The following is a 9654-nucleotide window of genomic DNA, read 5'->3' on the forward strand; positions in this document are numbered from 1 at the left end:
AAGGAGTATACTAGAATTACTGAGACCAGTAAAACTATTATTGATCTTATATTTGTAACCAACTCCAATATGGTGTCTTCTTCAGGTGTTCATAGTCTGGGACTCAGTGATCATTCACTTATATATGTTGTACGTAAAAATAAGAAAATTAAAGCAGTGCCTAAAACAGTAAAATCTCGCTCATTTAAGAACTTTAATGATAAAGAATTTGTTGATTCTGTAAAAAATGTGGACTGGAATGAAATTATAAACTTTTCTGATGTTGATTGTGCATGGGATGCCTGGAAGAAATTCGAAGAATAAGTTTATTGATGTCTGTGCCAAGCATGCACCTATTAGAGAAAGAAGAGTTAAGGGTTCACTTCCTGATTGGATCAATAGTAATTATATTAAGTTATCAAAAGATAGAGACTATTGTTATTCTAAAGCACATAGGACCAATGATCCTGATGATTGGAAAGCAGCTAAAACTCTCAGAAATAAGGTGAATAATTTGGGTAAGTCTTTAAAAAAGAAGTATTGTACTGATGCAATTAATCAAAATGTTAACAATTCTAAAAAGATTTGGAGTACCATTAAGAAATTGATTCCAAAAAACAACTCCTGTGTCAAAACAGTTCAGAATGATACTGGTTTAACTAACAGTGACTTGGAAACCGCTAATGAATTTAATGAGTATTTCAGTTCAATAGGCAATGATCTTGCACATAAATTTGATAGTAATAATGGGTCTAATACTGATGCATGTGGTACTAGTAGTAGTGTCAATGATGATAGTGTTAATGATATTGATTTACATACCAATGGTATTGGTAATTAGGCCAAAAAAAAATATTGTTGTGTTTTTTTGTTTTTGTTTATAATTTTTTTTTAAGCCTTCCGTTTTTAAAAATCCCCTCAAATATTAAATAATGCTTCTTCAATTAGGGGACATTTGTCAATTTTGACTTCTGGATACCTGTTAGACATCAATTAAAGACTAGTCTTTCAATAAAATATTAATTATAAGTGAAAAACATTGATTTTTTGAACAAATCTGTAAAAATCGTCATTAAAAAAACAAACAAAAAAAAACCCGACCCTGATTTTTCAGGATTTAGGGTCGGACGGTTGAGGGCAACACAACAATTTTTTTTTTTGCCTTATAATGACAGTCATAATTCTAATGTAACTCATAATAGGTTTGATTTTGACATAATAACCGAAGAGTATGTTTTTGACCAGATCTGTAATTTTCTTAACAACAAATCAACTGGGCTTGATAATTTTGATGTGAAATTACTCAAACTCGCTGTCCCAGTAATTTGTCATTCGCTTACTTATATTTGTAATTTGTCATTATTAACGGCAACATTTCCTTCTGAGTGGAAACTTGCCAAAGTAACACCTATTTACAAGGATGGTTGTAAATCTGATGTATGTAATTATAGGCCAATATCTGTTTTGAACATAATCAGTAAGATAATTGAACGGGCTATACATGATCAGTTGTATAAGTACTTAACTATGTGTAATATTTTAAACCCAGCCCAATCTGGATTTAGACGTAACCATTCAACTAACTCTACTCTTCTTGATGTGTCAGATTACATTCTCCATAACATGAATAACGGTAAAGCAACAGCAGCTATCTTTCTAGATTTAAGAAAAGCGTTTGATACTATCAATCACCAAATTCTCTACAGCAAATTATATGACTATGGTATTAGAAATCACACCCTGAATTGGTTTGTATCTTATTTAAGTAACAGGGCACAGCGAGTTAATGTAAATTCCTCTTTGTCTGACTTCAAAAGCATTAATATCGGAATTCCACAAGGGTCAATCTTAGGGCCTCTGTTGTTTATTGTTTATGTTAATTCCTTGCCTGATAGTGTGTCATGTAATTGTGTGATGTATGCAGATGATACCACTCTCTTATGTTCCTCTTCTGACCCGCTATACTCCAACAGGAATTAGACACAAATATGAGTTGTATTGGTAAATGGTTTCATGAAAACAAACTTACTCTTAATGTTAAAAAAACAAAACTCATGGTCTTTGGTACTAATCATGTTATCAACAAATTTGATGATATTTCACTTTCTCATGCAAATAATGTTATTGAAAAGGTTGAAACATTTAAGTATTTGGGTGTTGTACTTGACCCAAAATTAAGTTGGAATGATCATGTAACCTTTGTATCAAATAATATCTCCAAGCGTATTGGTATTATTCGTAGAGTAAAATATTATCTTCCTCCTAAAACTTTAAATATGCTTGCCAATGCACTTGTAATGCCCCATTTTGACTATTGTAGTACTGTATGGTCAAACTGTAATGCTGATTTATCCAACTCTCTCCAGATACTTTACAATAGACTTGCTAGAATTCTGCTCAATGCCGACATTAGAACTCATATAGTTGATTTAATGCATTCTCTGAATTGGTTTAAACTTGATAAAAGATGGGAAAACCATCTCCTCATTGTAGTTTTTAAATGTCTGAAAGGTCTTGCTCCAAATTATCTGAGTTCCAAATTTTCTTTTACAAAGTCTATGCATGGTAAATGTACGCGTAGTCAAAGTTCTAAAACCCGTATTGTCCCACTTTGGAGCAATAATCAGGGTAAGCGTACTTTTCATTATAGAGGTGCCAAGGCATGGAACAAACTTGCATCTGATGTACGAAGTAATTATGATTCAATGAACCTTCATATGTTTAAAAATGTATTTACTGAATGTTCTATTTAACACGTTTTCTTAAAATGTTTTCCTTGTTTCCATTATTTCTGTATAGGAAAGTTTAAGCTTTGTTTTGATTATCATAATTATGTTATTTATTAAGTATTGTATATTTCTAGGGCCTTCTTGGAGATCAGTACAAGATACTGAAGAGGTTACCCTGGATAAAGAAAGAATAAATAAATAAATAAATATAACATGTTAACACCATGTTCGGCACAACTGGAACAGCGCCACAGGAAAATATGTATTAATTATAATACTATATATTACTATGATTAGGAATATTAGTGTATATATAATGTTGAAACAATGTTCGGCACAACTGGAACAGTGCCACAGGAAAAATATGTCTTAACTATAACACTATGATTAGGAATATTAGTATATATAATGTTGAAACCATGTTCGGCGGCACAACTGGAACAGTGCCACATTAGTATTAACTCTAATACTATGATTAGAAATATTATTATATAACATTTTGAAACCATGTTTGGCACAACTGGAACAGTGCCACAGGAAATAATGTATTAACTAAAATACTATGATTAGGAATATTAGTATATATAATGTTGAAACCATGTTCGGCACAACTGGAACAGTGCCACAGGAAAATATGTATTAACTCTAATACTATGATTAGGAATATTATTATATAACATGTTGAAACCATGTTTGGCACAACTGGAACAGTACCACAGGAAATAATGTATTAACTAAAATGGAACAGTGCCACAGGAAAATATGTATTAACTATAATACTATGATTAGGAATATTAGTATATATAATGTTGAATCAATGTTCGGCACAACTGGAACAGTGCCACAGGAAATTATGTATTAACTATAATACTATGATTAGGATTATTAGTATATAACATGTTGAAACTATGTTCGGCGCAGCTGGAACAGTGCCACAGGAAAATATGTATAAACTATATATACTATGATTAGGAATATTAGTATGTATAATGTTGAAACCATGTTCGGCACAACTGGAACAGTGCCACAGGAAATTATGTATTAACTATAATACTATGATTAGGATTATTAGTATATAACATGTTGAAACTATGTTCGGCGCAGCTGGAACAGTGCCACAGGAAAATATGTATAATACTATATATTACTATGATTAGGAATATTAGTATATATAATGTTGAAACCATGTTCGGCGCAACTGGAACAGTGCCACAGGAAAATATGTATTAACTACAATACTATATATTGCCAGGATTAGGAATATTAGTATATATAATGTTGAAATCATGTTTGGCACAACTGGAACAGTGCCATAGGAAAATATATATTAACTATAATACTATGATTAGGATTATTAGTATATAACATGTTGAAACCATGTTCGGCACAGCTGGAACAGTGCCACAGGTAAATATGTATTAACTATAATACTATATATTACTATTATTAGGAATATTAGTATATATAATGTTGAAACCATGTTCGGCACAACTAGAACTGTGCCGCAGGAAAATATGTATTAACTATAATACTATGATTAGGAATATTAGTATATATAATGTTGAAACCATGTTTGGCGCAACTGGAACAGTGCCACAGGAAAATATGTATTAATTATAATATTATATATTACTATGATTAGGAATATTAGTATATATAATGTTGAAACAATGTTCGGCACAACTGGAACAGTGCCACAGGAAAAATATGTCTTAACTATAATACTATGATTAGGAATATTAGTATATATAATGTTGAAACCATGTTCGGCACAACTGGAACAGTTCCACAGGAAAATATGTATTAACTATTATACTATGATTAGGGATATTAGTATATATAATGTTGAAACAATGTTCGGCACAACTGGAACAGTGCCACAGGAAAATATGTATTAACTATAATACTATGATAAGGATTATTAGTATATAACATGTTGAAACCATGTTCGGCACAGCTGGAACAGTGCCACAGGAAAATATGTATTAACTATAATACTATATATTACTATTATTAGGAATATTAGTATATATAATGTTGAAACCATGTTCGGCACAACTAGAACTGTGCCGCAGGAAAATATGTATTAACTATAATACTATGATTAGGAATATTAGTATATATAATGTTGAAACCATGTTCGGCGCAACTGGAACAGTGCCACAGGAAAATATGTATTAATTATAATACTATATATTACTATGATTAGGAATATTAGTATATATAATGTTGAAACAATGTTCGGCACAACTGGAACAGTGCCACAGGAAAAATATGTCTTAACTATAATACTATGATTAGGAATATTAGTATATATAATGTTGAAACCATGTTCGGCACAACTGGAACAGTGCCACTGGAAAATATGTATTAACTATAATACTATGATTAGGAATATTAGTATATATAATGTTGAAACAATGTTCGGCACAACTGGAACAGTGCCATAGGAAAATATGTATTAACTATAATACTATGATTAGGAATATTAGTATATAACATGTTGAAACCATGTTCGGCACAGCTGGAACAGTGCCACAGGAAAATATGTATTAACTATAATACAGACTTGACATTTAATATGGAATATTTTTCGCAAATTTCCAAGATTGGTTTGGACGGAGTCTGCATACACTGCACGGGCTAAAATATTAATTGGGTGTGTCGGGGGATGGTGTAAAATATTTATTTGGTAGAAAATGTGCTTTCCATATGTTTGCATTATGGTGCTCATAATGTAGCGAATTTGCCTAAAATGGCGGGATTAGGGAGGCTGAATTTGAGCTTTGTGGGGACACAATTTCAGACTTTATGCAACATGGTTCTGTTATTATCAAATTTATAGGGGTTTGAGGTGATATTTCTTAAACTTCGTCAGCAACTGGCATTCATCACAGCTGAAAAACACTTACAATTTACCAAGTTTTTGAATAGGGGAGGAGCTTAAAATGGGGCTCTTAGAAGCTGTACGTACTCAGAAAGTTTGAATGGCCCCCTGGGGTCAAATGTTATAAAATATGTATTAATTATAATATTATATATTACTATGATTAGGAATATTAGTATATATAATGTTGAAACAATGTTCGGCACAACTGGAACAGTGCCACAGGAAAAATATGTCTTAACTATAATACTATGATTAGGAATATTAGTATATATAATGTTGAAACCATGTTCGGCACAACTGGAACAGTTCCACAGGAAAATATGTATTAACTATAATACTATGATTAGGAATATTAGTATATATAATGTTGAAACAATGTTCGGCACAACTGGAACAGTGCCATAGGAAAATATGTATTAACTATAATACTATAATAAGGATTATTAGTATATAACATGTTGAAACCATGTTCGGCACAGCTGGAACAGTGCCACAGGAAAATATGTATTAACTATAATACTATATATTACTATTATTAGGAATATTAGTATATATAATGTTGAAACCATGTTCGGCACAACTAGAACTGTGCCGCAGGAAAATATGTATTAACTATAATACTATGATTAGGAATATTAGTATATATAATGTTGAAACCATGTTCGGCGCAACTGGAACAGTGCCACAGGAAAATATGTATTAATTATAATACTATATATTACTATGATTAGGAATATTAGTATATATAATGTTGAAACAATGTTCGGCACAACTGGAACAGTGCCACAGGAAAAATATGTCTTAACTATAATACTATGATTAGGAATATTAGTATATATAATGTTGAAACCATGTTCGGCACAACTGGAACAGTGCCACTGGAAAATATGTATTAACTATAATACTATGATTAGGAATATTAGTATATATAATGTTGAAACAATGTTCGGCACAACTGGAACAGTGCCATAGGAAAATATGTATTAACTATAATACTATGATTAGGAATATTAGTATATAACATGTTGAAACCATGTTCGGCACAGCTGGAACAGTGCCACAGGAAAATATGTATTAACTATAATACAGACTTGACATTTAATATGGAATATTTTTCGCAAATTTCCAAGATTGGTTTGGACGGAGTCTGCATACACTGCACGGGCTAAAATATTAATTGGGTGTGTCGGGGGATGGTGTAAAATATTTATTTGGTAGAAAATGTGCTTTCCATATGTTTGCATTATGGTGCTCATAATGTAGCGAATTTGCCTAAAATGGCGGGATTAGGGAGGCTGAATTTGAGCTTTGTGGGGACACAATTTCAGACTTTATGCAACATGGTTCTGTTATTATCAAATTTATAGGGGTTTGAGGTGATATTTCTTAAACTTCGTCAGCAACTGGCATTCATCACAGCTGAAAAACACTTACAATTTACCAAGTTTTTGAATAGGGGAGGAGCTTAAAATGGGGCTCTTAGAAGCTGTACGTACTCAGAAAGTTTGAATGGCCCCCTGGGGTCAAATGTTATAAACTTATGGTACAAAAACAACTGCTCGGATTCCTGGTTGGCCAATGAACTCACACTGTTTCTTTGTGTACAGTAAGTTTATAACTTTTGGTCCCAGGGGACCATTCAAACTTTCTGAGTGCGTATCACTTTTAAGAGCCATATTTTTAAAACCCTCCCACTTTCAAAACTGGTAGATCACAGGTGCATTTCAGTTCAGACGAACACTTATTGGTATACAGGTTCAGTAAAATCTCCTCAATCCCCACTGAATTTGATAATATCAGAATAATGTTGGTCAAATTCAGAAATTTTACTCCCACAAAAATCAAATTCCGGTCTCCTTAAATCCGCCATTTTAGGCTAATTCACTTCATTATGAGCGCCATAATGTAAACTAATGGAAAGCACATTTTCTGTCATACAATTATTTTACACCATCTCCCGATACACCCCAATTAATGTTTAGCCCGTGCCGTTTATGCAGACCTCTACCAGACCAGTCTTGGAATTTTGCGAAAAAGTATTCCATATTAAATGTCAAGTCTGTACTATATATTACTATCATTAGGAATATTAGTATATATAATGTTGAAACCATGTTCGGCACAACTAGAACTGTGCCGCAGGAAAATATGTATTAACTATAATACTATGATTAGGAATATTAGTATATATAATGTTGAAACCATGTTCGGCGCAACTGGAACAGTGCCACAGGAAAATATGTATTAACTATAATACTACACTAAGCCAAAAAAGAAACTTATAATTTTTCACAAGGTCATATCTTAAAATCCTGTCTATCAAAATTAACCAAAATTACACACAGGATTGCCTCAATACTCTACTCTGAACACATGTCAGTAACTATGCAGTTGTCCAACTGACGCAACAGCAAAATGCACTGACATGCAACACCTTCTTGGACCACATTCACAGCGCAACCGATTTCTTTGACTGGGTTCCCATCATTTGCCTGTGAATGTGATCCCGGAAGCTGTCCCGTGTCAGTGCATTTTACTGTTGTGTCAGTTGGACAACTGCTTGGATACAGACAAGTGTTTAGAGTAGAGTATTGAAGTAATCCTGAGTGTAATTTTTGTTCATGTACAGGCGAATAATTGGAACCCAGCCAAAGAAATATGTTGCGCTGTGAATGTGGTCCAGGAAGGTGTTGCATGTCAGTGTATTTTACTGTTGTGTCAGTTGGATGACTGTTTGGTTACTGACCAGTGTTTAGAGTAGAGTATTGAAGTAATCCTGTGCGCAATTTTTGTTAATTTTTATGGAGAGGATTTTAAGATATGACCATGTGAAAAATTATAACTGGAACAGTGCCGCAGGAAAATATGTATTAACTATAATACTATGATTAGGAATATTAGTATATATAATGTTGAAACCATGTTCGGCACAACTGGAACAGTGCCACAGGAAAATATGTACTAACTATAATACTATGATTAGGAATATTAGTATATATGAAGAGCTTATTTCCAAACCGTGTTAAGTCCACCCACCTTCAAAATTGAGATTTTGATGAAAATGGGTAGTGAGTAACTAGGGCTATCCAGCAATGTGTTTGTTTTTTCCCAAAATTAGTCAAGTTCCGAAATATTGACACACAAAGTATCGATTTTTTTCCAAAACATGTTAAGTCCAATCCAGTTTTGTAGCAAACTGTGTTAAGTCCACGAACACTGCCCTTTTGGGCAGCTTGTAGGCAAGTAGCACGGCATAGGGCTTCCGATAGTTAATCGCCAACGTTCTTGTTTGGTCCTGAGACTAGTAGTATACATGAATTTGGTCTGCATAAAAAGTTGTTGTTTTTGTTTTATATTAGTAGGCTTAGTTTGTATGGGATTTCTGAAATATTTGATAGATACCTCCAGAAAGACATGAATAGGGTGGGAAGGGGGAGAGGGAGAGGCTGTGATGGTAGAATTATTGTTAGAGGATGGTGGTAGAGTTAGTTTTTGATATTATTACTTTGTATGATTATCAAAATGTGCTACTAAATTCAAGGTATAATTTTAAAGTTAAAGGTATAAAAAAACTTAGGACTTAAAAACTTAACTGTCAATATGAGATTAGGGTGGCAGCATGGGGGAGGGGGAAATATTTGTGATAATGTGTTAAAACAAGTGGATATTTCAGGTCATCACTTATTGTCAGTGAAATGATGTTTATTTAATTCTGAGAAATGCAATTCAACTAAGTTTTGAATTTTGAACTATTTTAAACGTCGAATTTTGGTAAAAAATGGGCAACAGGGGGGGGGGGTTCGAGATGCAAGGTGTTTTGTGGCAAAATTGTTTTTTATAGTAGAGAGAATCACATTTTGTATGTTTCTAATAAATTTGTTATCTTTTAAGACTAGTTTGAGAAAATATGGTTAGTTCTGTGTTACAGATACTATGTTTTGTGTCAAAATGTGTTAAGTCCATGCCAGAAATTGCGTTTTGTGTCAAAACGTGTTAAGTCCATGCTATTTTTAAAACAAATTAATTCATTAAAAAAAAAATCAGAAGTCTCTAGAT

The sequence above is a fragment of the Amphiura filiformis genome, chromosome 15 (genome assembly GCF_039555335.1).
Source record: "Amphiura filiformis chromosome 15, Afil_fr2py, whole genome shotgun sequence".
Classification (NCBI taxonomy): domain Eukaryota; kingdom Metazoa; phylum Echinodermata; class Ophiuroidea; order Amphilepidida; family Amphiuridae; genus Amphiura; species Amphiura filiformis.